The following is a 12,169-nucleotide window of genomic DNA, read 5'->3' on the forward strand; positions in this document are numbered from 1 at the left end:
GTGTTTGGGTTAACTCCAAAGCTCATACAACATGTTTTAAAGAATTGCATAAAGTCAAATGTAAGAAATATTGGTTCATAACATATGCCTATTATTATTCATTTAGCCCTGTGAGTACTGTTTCTTTTAGCTTTACCCCGTGACATGTGGGATCTCAATTTCCTGACCAGGGATAGAACCCATACCTCCTGCAGTGGAAGCGTGGAGTCTTAACCACTGGACCATGAGGGAAGTCCTAAAATTATAGTCCATTTAAATTATACCTAAATAATAAATAGTCTCAATTCTTTTACTGATGCATCTTCCATTCAATGTAGATAATCTGTAAAATTTCTGGGCAGAGAGAGCAGTTCAATTTTCTGGCGTCCCCATGCCATCAAGCTTGGGTTTAAAGGTACATCATAAAATCTTCTGGGAAAAAAGAACATAGCAGGATATTCAAAATGGATAACCAATATGGACTTATTGCATAGCACATGGAACTCTATATGATCTATTATATAGCACATGGAACTTCATTGGAAGGACTGATGCTAAAGCTGAAGCTCCAATACTTTGGCCACCTGATGCGAAGAACGGACTCATTAGAAAAAACCCTGATGCTGGGAAAGACTGAAGGCAGGAGGAGAAGGGGATGACAGAGGATGAGATGGTTGGATGGCATCACCGACTTGATGGACATGAGTTTATGCAAGCTCCAGGAGTTGGTGAAGGACAGGGAAGCCTGGCGTGCTGCAGTCCACGGGGTCACAAAGAGTCGGACACAACTGAGTGACTGAACTGAACTGAACTGGAACTCTACTCACTGCTATGTGCCAGTCTGGGTGGGAAGAGGACTTTCGGAAGAGTGGGTACACGCATATGTATGGCTGAGTCCCTTCACTGTTCACCTGAAACTACTACAACATTATTAATTGGCTATACCCCAATACAAAATAAAAAGTTTAAAGTTTGAAAAAAAATTTAAAGAAGAAAAGACCACAGCAGGAAGCTCTGGTTTCCCCACATGCCCTACTACATTCTTGTGTCTGATGTTGCTGAAGAAAAGTCAGATGCCAATCTGATTCTTATTCTTTTCTCAGAAATCTGTTTTTTCTCTCTGATAACTTTAAGAATATTTTTTCATTTTTGATGCTCTAAAATATCATTATTACATGACTCTGTACAGGTTTTTTCTTATTTATTCTGTTCAGCAATCATCTCCAAACCTGCAAATCATAAATAAAATTCAAGTAGTTTTTCTTTAAATAAAAACAATAAGATACCGTAAAACTTATATAAAGGAGGAAGGTCTATGAATAGTTGAAATAATCTTTAAAAAGAAAAGTGAGTAAAAGGAAGCTTGCTCTATTGGATATTACAATGTATTGCAAGACAAAAATAGGTGGGCATCAGTGCAATAGACCAAGCAATAAGGAAGAGAACTCTAAGAAGGACCCACTTATAAAGTGAATTTGGTATACAATAAAAGAGTCATCACAGATCAATGGCGACAGAAGAGACCATTTATTAGGTGAAGTTGGGAAAACTTGGTTGCTACATGGAGGAAAAAAAAAACTGGATTGCTACCTAACATCATCTATAAGGGTGAACTTCAGATGAGTTAAGGAATTAAATATGAAAGTAAAACCATAAATCCAATGGAATAAAATGTAGGATGACTTTGTGACCTAGAGACAAGGATGAACTTTAAATGTCAAAAGCACAAACCAATACTGGAAAACAATCAATCAAGGACTTGATTATATCAAAATTATTTCTATTCATGAAAGATACCATATAAAGTTAATAGGTGACAGTACTGAAGGAGGCATTTGCAATGCCTAATATATATTATATATGGGATTGAGAAATCTGTATGCAGGTCAGGAAGCAACAGTTAGAACTGGACATGGAACAACAGACTGGTTCTAAATAGGAAAAGGAGTACGTCAAGGCTGTGTATTGTCACCCTGCTTATTTAACTTATATGCAGAGTACATCATGAGAAATGCTGGGCTGGAAGAAGCACAAGCTGGAATCAAGATTGCCAGGAGAAATATCAATAATCTCAGATATGCAGATGACACCACCCTTATGGCAGAAAGTGAAGAGGAACTAAAGAGCCTCTTGATGAAAGTGAAAGAGGAGAGTGAAAAAGTTGGCTTAAAGCTCAACATTCAGAAAACTAAGATCATGGCATCCAGTCCCATCACTTTATGGCAAATAGATGGGGAAACAATGGAAACAGTGGTTGACTTTATTTTGAGGGGCTCCAAAATCACTGTAGATGGTGACTGCAGCCATGAAATTAAAAGACACTTACTCCTTGGAAGGAGAGTTATGATGAACCTATGCAGCGTATTAAAAAGCAGAGACATTACTTTGTCAACAAAGGTCTGTCTAGTCAAGGCTATGGTTTTTCCAGTAGTCACGTATGGATGTGAGAGTTGGACTGTAAAGAAAGCTGAGCACAGAAGAATTGATGCTTTTGAACTGTGGTGTTGGAGAAGACTCTTGAGAGTCCCTTGGACTGCTAGGAGATCCAACCAGTCCATCCTAAAAGAGACCAGTCCTGGGTGTTCATTGGAAGGACTGATCCTGAAGCTGAAGCTCCAATCCTTTGGCGACCTGATGCGAAGAACTGACTCATCGGAAAAGGCCCTGATGCTGGGAAAGATTGAAGGCGGGAGGAGAAGGGCATGACAGAGGATGAGATGGTTGGACGGCATCACTGACTCAATGGACATGAGTTTGGGTAAACTCTGGGAGTTGGTGATGGATAGGGAGGCCTGGTGTGCTGCAGTCCATGAGATTGCAAAGAGTAGGACACAACTGAGCAACTGAACTGAACTGAATATCTAAAGTATACAAGAACTCAAGGTCCACTTTTCTGTTCATCCATTCTCAGCATTGCTGTCATCCCCATGTGGTTGCAAAATGACTGCTAGAGCTCCAGACAGAGTATCCTCACACAACTGCATTCAAACACAGGAAGCAGTTCTTCCTTGTGCATTTCTTGGTATTGTGAAGAAATATGCATAGAAATTTCCTAGCAGAACTCCTGTCTGGTCCCACAGGTCGGGATTGGACCACAAACCCATGCCCCAGCTGCAGGTGTGGCTGGACAAGCCATTGGTGGGCATGACCAGCATTTAGGGTGGGAGATAGCATGGCCAGCAGGGGAGATGGGTTAGAGAACAGCAGTTGCAGGATTAACAAAAAACATTGTCATATCTGCCCTCCGTTTTTTCCACTTTCTCCTGTCACTCCTCTAGACGGATGTTAGTGCTTGATCTGAAACGCCAATATTTTGGCCACCTGATGAGAAGAACTGACTCAGTGGAAAAGACCCTGATGCTGGGAAAGATTGAAGGCAGGAGAAGGGGACGATAGAGGATGAGGTGGTTGGATGGCATCACTGACTCAATGGACCTGAATTTGGGTAAACTCCGGGAGTTGGTGATGGACAAGGAAGCCTGGTGTGCTGCAGTCCATGGGGTTGCAAAGAGCCAGACACGACTGAGCAACTGAACTAGTGCTTGATCTACCCCTATGTCTTTCATTCCTCCAACTTTTTTTTTTTTTCAATTTTTTTTTTCTGATGCAGATGTCTTTTAAAAGTCTTTATTGAATTTGTTACAATATTGCTTCTGGTTTTATGTTTTGGTTTTTTGACCCTGAGGCATGTGAGATCTTAGCCCCCTGACCAAGGATCGAACCTGCCTGCACCCCCTGCATTAAGTCTTAACCACTGGACCATCAGGAATACCCCTTACTTTCTTTTCCTACTGTGTTCTGAGAGAATTTCTCCATCCAGTCTTCCAGCACGGTATTCACTCTTCTGTGTACCCACTCTGCCATTCAACCTAGCTATCATTTTATTTTTGAAAAGTGTGGTTTTCATCATTAAGATCTCCAATTTGGTTCGTTTTTGTCATACTTGTTCACGTTTCATGGACGAAATATCCTTACATCTCTGTGATGATATTAGGCTTATTCTAAAGGTTTCTCCAATTCTCTGTGTCCTCAATTAAAGTTCTTCTTCTTTTTTTAATTCTATTTCAAAGTGCAACTTAAGTATCTGAGGATTATCTACCACAGATCCAGTTTTTCCACCAAGGTTCCTACTAGATTGAAACCTTCTCTACTTCAGCTGCTGACCTTGGAGTCAGGGATGTTGAGGAGGTACAGATGTGATTGCTGGGGCTGATGCTCTGATGTGTTTTTCAGTGAGACTGGAAGATGGGTAGAATGTGCTACAAGGAAAGAAGCTAGTTGTTTGGATTTAAGCGCTCCTCATTTCTCCCTGCTATTGCCAGCCACTTGAGACACTGCCTTATCTCTGAGACACTGCTCCCATCTAGGGATAATGGTTGCACCTGCATGATTTACGGAGAGAATGGTACAGGGAAAACAGGCCTGGAGGCTATGCCTGTGCCACCCAGCTCCTATTGCCCAGCTTCTTTCTGGCATGTCCTATCTGAGAATGGAGCTCCCACCTCTTGTAGCAGTATTATATGCTGAATTCCCACATGCCCATTGGATTGCCATCCCTCTTCAGCTCAATCCCATCTGACTTTAGTCAGGAATTTCTTACAACCTCTGAGAATTTGTCTTGTTTCAGAGCACATCTATGAATACTTTAAACACATGTTCTTAGCTATCAATTCCAGAGTTTCGGAAAAACAACTGAAGTTTCAAGATGTGTTCAGTTCACCATCTTGGACCCAAAACTCTTCTGTAAAATTCAGGTAAATGTTATTTTTATTAAAAGTCATCATTGTAATTTTTCATTTATATGTTTCTTTTTCTCTCTGTTCATTCAACAATCTATCTATCCTTCTGTCTATGTACACACAAAGGTAGAAACGTCTGGAATTCTTTTAACTTATTAGAGTTACTTCTGGGGTAGAATTTATTTATTATTATATTTTTTTTGCAGAATATAAACATGGTTAATTTTTATTCAAGAAAACACGTGTGTGTGAGTGTGGGAAGTCGCTCAGTCATGTCCAACTCTTTGCGACCCCATGGACTGTAGCCCACCAGGCTCCTCTGTCCATGGGATTCTCTAGGCAAGAATACTGGAGTGGGTTGCCATTTCCTTCTCCATGGGGTAGAATTCAAAGTGATTTTTTTAACTTTTTTGTGAATTTGTAATCAGTATGTATCATTTTTACAAATAAATTCATTCTCAAAAGTATGTTAAGGTTAGTTGTCTTTAACTGTTGAGATTACAGATCATTTTTAATTTTACCTATCTGCATTTCTCAATTTCAAATGTTTTAACTTTTGTTATAATTGTAAAGAAAAGTTCAAAAAACAAACAATCCAAAATTGGGAACAACTAGGACCAAGGATGTGAGAGTTGGACTGTGAAGAAGGCTGAGCGCCGAAGAATTGATGCTTTTGAACTGTGGTGTTGGAGAAGACTCTTGAGAGTCCCTTGGACTGCAAGGAGATCCAACCAGTCCATTCTGAAGGAGATCAGCCCTCGGATTTCTTTGGAAGGAATGATGCTAAAGCTGAAACTCCAGTACTTTGGCCACCTCATGCGAAGAGTTGACTCATTGGAAAAGACTGATGCTGGGAGGGATTGGGGGCAGGAGGAGAAGGGGATGACAGAGGATGAGATGGCTGGATACCACTGCTGACTCGATGGACGTGAGTCTGGGTGAACTCCGGGAGTTGGTGATGGACAGGGAGGCCTGGCATGCTGCGATTCATGGGGTCGCAAAGAGTCGGACACGACTGAGCGACTGATCTGATCTGATCTGAGGACCAGTAAATAGTTCAACACTACTGCTCTACATACTAGAGAATTGAGGAGTACTGATATCTTCAAATAGGAATGGTTCAAGTCTTCATTTTTCAGTTTTTTAATGAAATGGATTAAATCATGTACCAACAGGAAACACCCACATCAAGGCCTTTACAGTTAAGTCATAAGTACAATCAAGTTACTCTTCTAAAAGTCCACTCTCTGTGGAAACAAAATGCAAAAGGGAGTTGAGAAGGAACCGGTCCAAATGACCAACAACTAATTCATGGATAAATAAAATGTAGTCTATCAATATGATAGAGTATTATTTGACAATAAAATTTAATAGAGTATTGATATGTGCTGTAACATGGATGAAACTTGAAAACTTTACACTAAATGAAAGAAACCTGTCACAAAACACCACATATTGTATGATTCCATTTATACTAAATGTCTAGAGAGGCAAACATATAGACACTGAAAGTAGATTACTTGTTCCCTAAGCCTGGGAGTGCTGGAGGGAAATGGGGAATGACTGATGGGTACAGAGTTTCTTTCTGGAATTATAAAAATCTTCTAAAATTGACTGTGGTGACAGTTGCAAAACTCTGTAAATATATTAAAAACTATTGAATTTTACACTTCCAATGGATCAACTGTCTGGTATGTGAACTTTATCTCAATGCCCCCCCCCTTTTTTAAGAAGCAACTGTTTGCTTACACTTCTGCCTCTGTGAGGAATACTCAGACTTCTCCTTGGGCCTCCGAAATTACACTCTGTACTAAGGAGGCTTGTTCAGAAACCCATCCTGTGCAAGAATGAGATCATTACTGGCTTCACAGCCGCTTATAAAGGGCTTTGTGATGTCTAAAACACGCTCCATTTGTTTTTCCTCCACTGGGTAGCAGTGAAATGACTGAAAACAAGGATTACAGGTCAGAACAAGACTCAGAGTGCTAGCGTTATTGCAGCTAGAGGCTAGCAGTGAAGTGGCATCAGGCTCGATCTCAGGAGCTCCTGAGCAGGAGGGAGCTTATCAAGGAACCAATAGTGAAACTCTCACACATACTACTTCACTTCATCCTTAAAACCACCTTTAGTAGCAGGCACCACAGATCTGTGTTTTACAGCTGAGGAAACGGAGGCTAGTTTAGAGAAAGCTAAGGAACTTGCCCAGAACACACAATTGGAGGTTGTGGAGTCACCTCCTAATGGAGTGCGGAGTGTAAAGCACCAGGGAATTATACAAAGATCGAGGAGAGTGAGAAGATAAAAACTTACCTCACCTGAGGACAACTCCAACAAACAAAGCCACTCAGATGTCACCATTCAATGCCTGTGTTCTTGCAGGCATTTTGATACACAGGCTTTTTCTTCTCTGGAAGTCTCCATTTCTCCTCGGTCCCTTTTCTGAGACAATTTTTCCTGAACTTTTTGTTACCCGGGTTGTCTCAAGAGCATTTCACTGTCCCTTTCTGAAGAATAGTCAGAGCCAGATAAATGCCCTAACTTTACCGGGCAGTCTGGTGCAAGCTAATAAATTTAAGGACCTCTTCACTGCCTTCGCTTCTCAGGAGCTGCTTACCATTTCTTCAGGATACAGTAACACAGAACCACAAGAAAATCTTAAGATCTGGGAAGTCTAGTCAGGGTTTGGTGTATCTCAGGGAGGGTTTTTCAAACTCACGTTTATTTTTGGGTATTATAAGGAATCTGTTGTATTTTTTTATGCATTAGCGCTTACTGCTTTGGTCAGTTTTAGCCATCATATCCCCACCACCACCACACACACACTGATACAGAGTTGCAAGGTTTCATCCTGCACAATGCTTCCGATCAGTCCATATTTACCACTGCTTTGCCACCGTAACAAGATCGATATAACAGAACCCTCGGTCTCAGATAACATCAGGACTTGCTTCCAGTTCTTCGGACTTCTAGCCCAGGTTCACTGCATTAGTCCACGCTGCATCTAATGTTGCTGATTCCGACGCATTATGTGCAAAGTCTTGACAGAGCTGCATGGTTACTAGACAAATAAGCAGTCTGCATTAAGTTGGTAAATTACAAGCTATATTTTTAGGATATTTCTCTTCTCTGTTGGCAAATTCAACAATACAGATAATCTGTCCAAATTTTAAATAAGAACCTTGTGCTGTCAGAATGGATCTTCCTAGTAGAAACTGTTTCTGGTACAAGGTGGTAGCATTTCCATTATGTAATATATAAAGTAAATGTATTTATGAGTGAATAGTAACAGTTTTTGGAGAAGGCAATGGCACCCCACTCCAGTACTCTTGCCTGGAAAATCTCACAGACGGAGGAGCCTGGTAGGCTGCAGTCCATGGGGTCGCTAGAGTCGGACACGACTGAGCAACTTCACTTTCACTTTTCACTTTCATGCATTGGAGAAGGAAATGGCAACCCACTCCAGTGTTCTTGCCTGGAAAATCCCAGGGACGGGGGAGCCTGGTGGGCTGCCGTCTATGGGGTCTCATAGAGTCGGACACGACTGAAGTGACTTAGCAGCAGCAGCAGCAATAACAGTTTTCCCTGATATCACACAGTTTCTCTTTGCTCAAAACTTTAATCAGTCAGATTAAAACAGAGAGATCTTACACACGACTCCTCATACACCTGGGTTTTTTATTTCATCTAGTATCTATAAATTTCCCTTTTCAAACCAACTCCTTAGGATCCTTAGCAGAAAGCCAAGAACAGCAACTCCATGAAGAGCAATTCAATTCTAATGGAATTCTAATTGCATTAGATAGTAGCCTGCAGATCAGCAGAAGGTAAAAAGTACTCTCTATATATTACTCCATTTAATCCTCCCAGCAACTCTATGAAAATACATATGTAACAACAAAAAGTACACTGCTATAAAAAGATGAGATTCTGCATGTGTGCTCAGTCATGCAGAGTCTTTGCGACCCCATTGACTGTAGCCCATCAGGCTCCTCTGTCCATGGGATTTTCTAGGCAAGAATACTGGAGTGGGTTGCCATTTCCTCCTCCAGGGAGTCTTCCCTACCCAGGAATCAAACCCACATCTCTGATGTCTCCTGTATCGGCAGGCAGATTCTTTACCACTGAGCCACTAGGCAAGCCCCTATTACCCTTCTTTCTGATTCTTTCTCTTTTCCTGCCTTCTACTAAATTGATAGGCTTCTATATTCTCTTTGGGGGCTTCCCAGGCAGCTCAGTGGTAAAGAATTTGCCTGCCAATGCAGGAGACACAGGTTTGATCCCTGGTTTGCGAAGATCCCTGGGAAAAGGCAATGGCAATCCACTTCAATATTCTTGATGGGAAATCCTATGGACAGAGGAGCCTGGTGGGCTATAGTCCACGGGGCCACAAAAGAGTCAGCCATGACTTAGCAACTAAGAGTCAATATTCCCTTTCACAGCTGTGCTTGTTTGGAAATTACAGATATCTTCTTTTTCTTTCAATAATTCCTCTTTACTTTCAAAGGACACACTTAACCTTTATTCTGAATGTTCTTCAGCTATGCTTCCTTCTAGACATGAAAAGGTTCTTATTAAACAGGTCCTCTCTCATTATTTAGGCAGCAGTACTTTAAGTGTGCTTCCCAGGACTCATTCAAGAATCTGCAAGGTTAAAGCTATTTTATAATATCACTAAGATGTTGCTTTTACCCACTCTTTGACATTTGCACTGATGATACAAAAGCAATGACGGGTGAAACAGCTGGTGCCTTAGCATGAATCAAGGCAGTGGTACCAAACTGTCCCAGGAGTCATTGTATTCTTCATTGTCATAAACTCACAGAAGAAGAAAAAAAGGGAAAAAAAGCCAGTTATGGTTCAGAGTGCCCTTGATGAGGCAGTAAAAGTGGATTTCATTAAATTTTGACCCACGAATACATCTCTTCAAAAATCTGGGTGATTATATAGGAAATATGCATAAAGTACTTTCACTGCACACAGAAATACAGTGGTTTTCTCTTGGAGAATCACTCGTGTGATTGTTTAACAAACCACTTTTTTCACAGAACATCATTTTTACTTGAGAGGCTCAGATAACCCATGGTTCTACAGACATTGGTGTGTGACTGTCATTTCCTTGAAAATAAAATGAACTTATCACTTCAAGGAAAACAAATCAGTAATTGTTGCAACAAAATGAATCTAGGCTTTCAAGCAAAAAGGTATTAATATAGTCCCTTCTCCAACTACAGGTCTGTATGAGACTGAATTTTTCTCAGGTATTTCAATTCAGAAATAAGAATTTATGAATAATGTGTTTCATCTATAATAATATGAAGATGAATACATAATTTGTATATAAGAATCCAGTTGTCTCCTAAGCCAAACATTAAAGACATTGGCAAAAATGTACAAATAATGCCACTCATTAAATTTGTCTTAGGAAATATTTTTTCATAAAAAATTCCAAAATAGCAGGCCTATTATTTGTAAATTAAATCATAATTTTTTAATATTAGTTCTAATTTCTAATATGGTAAATATTGATACAACACACACACACAAAGGTCTTTGGGCCTGCAATAATTTGTAAGAGTATAAAAGGATCCTAATAGTCAAAGCTATAGTTTTTCCAGTAGTCATGTACAGGTGTGAGAGTTGACCTGAAAGAAGGCTGAATGCTGAAGAGTTGATGCTTTCAAAACTGGTACTGGAGAAGACTGTTGAGAATCCCTTGGACAGCAAGGAGATCAAACCAGTCAATCCTAAAGAAAATCAGTCCTGAATGTTCATTGGAAGGACTGATGCTAAAGCTGAAGCTCCAATACTTGGGCCACCTGCTGCAAAGAGCTGGGTCCTTGGAAAAGACCCTGGTGCTGGGAAAGATTGAGGGCAGGAGGAGAAGGGGGCAACAGGGGATAAGATGGTTGGATAGCATCACTGACTCAATGGACATGAGTTAGAACAAACTCAGGGAGATAGTGAAGGACAGGGAAGCCTGGCGTGCTGTAGTTCATAGGGTCACAAAGAGTCAGACGTGACTTAACAACTGAACAACAAGACCAACACATTTGGAAACTGTTGGTTTAAATTTTCTTTCTTTAAATGTTTATTTCAGCTTACTCCAGAAAGAATGAAGGGATGGAGCCAAAGCAAAAACAATACCCAGCTGTAGATGTGACTGGTGATAGAAGCAAGGTCCGATGCTGTAAAGAGCAATATTGCATAGGAACCTGGAATGTCAGGTCCCTGAATCGAGGCAAATTGGAAGTGGTCAAACAAGAAATGGCAAGAGTGAATGTCGACATTCTAGGAATCAGCGAACTGAAATGGACTGGAATCGGTGAATTTAACTCAGATGACCATTATATCTACTACTGCGGGCAGGAATCCCTCAGAAGAAATGGAATGGCCATCATGGTCAACAAGAGAGTCCGAAATGCAGTACTTGGATACAATCTCAAAAACGACAGGATGATCTCTGTTCGTTTCCAAGGCAAACCATTCAACATCACAGTAATCCAAGTCTATGCCCCAACCAGTAACGCTGAAGAAGCTGCAGTTGAATGGTTCTATGAAGACCTACAATACCTTTTAGAACTAACACCCCAAAAAGATGTCCTTTTCATTATAGGGGACTGGAATGCAAAAGTAGGAAGTCAAGAAACACCTGGAATAACAGGCAAATTTGGCCTTGGAATACAGAATGAAGCAGGGCAAAGACTAATAGAGTTTTGCCAAGAAAATGCACTGGTCATAACAAACACCCTCTTCCAACAACACAAGAGAAGACTCTATACATGGACATCACCAGATGGTCAACACCGAAATCAGATTGATTATATTCTTTGCAGCCAAAGATGGAGAATCTCTATACAGTCAGCAAAAACAAGACCAGGAGCTGACTGTGGCTCAGACCATGAACTCCTTATTGCCAAATTCAGACTTAAATTGAAGAAAGTAGGGAAAACCACTAGACCATTCAGGTATGACCTAAATCAAATCCCTTATGATTATACAGTGGAAGTGAGAAATAGATTTAAGGGCCTAGATCTGATAGAGTGCCTGATGAACTATGGACGGAGGTTCGTGACATTGTACAGGAGACAGGGATCAAGACCATTCCCATGGAAAAGAAATGCAAAAAAGCAAAATGGCTGTCTGGGGAGGCCTTACAAATAGCTGTGAAAAGAAGAGAAGCGAAAAGCAAAGGAGAAAAGGAAAGATATAAACATCTGAATGCAGAGTTCCAAAGAATAGCAAGAAGAGATAAGAAACCCTTCCTCAGCGATCAATGCAAAAAAATAGAGGAAAACAACAGAATGGGAAAGACTAGGGATCTCTTCAAGAAAATCAGAGATACCAAAGGAACACTTCATGCAATGATGAGCTCAATAAAGGACAGAAATGGTATGCACCTAACAGAAGCTGAAGATATTAAGAAGAGATGGCAAGAATACACAGAAGAACTG

The sequence above is a fragment of the Bos indicus genome, chromosome 19 (genome assembly GCF_029378745.1).
Source record: "Bos indicus isolate NIAB-ARS_2022 breed Sahiwal x Tharparkar chromosome 19, NIAB-ARS_B.indTharparkar_mat_pri_1.0, whole genome shotgun sequence".
NCBI classification, from domain to species: Eukaryota; Metazoa; Chordata; class Mammalia; order Artiodactyla; family Bovidae; genus Bos; species Bos indicus.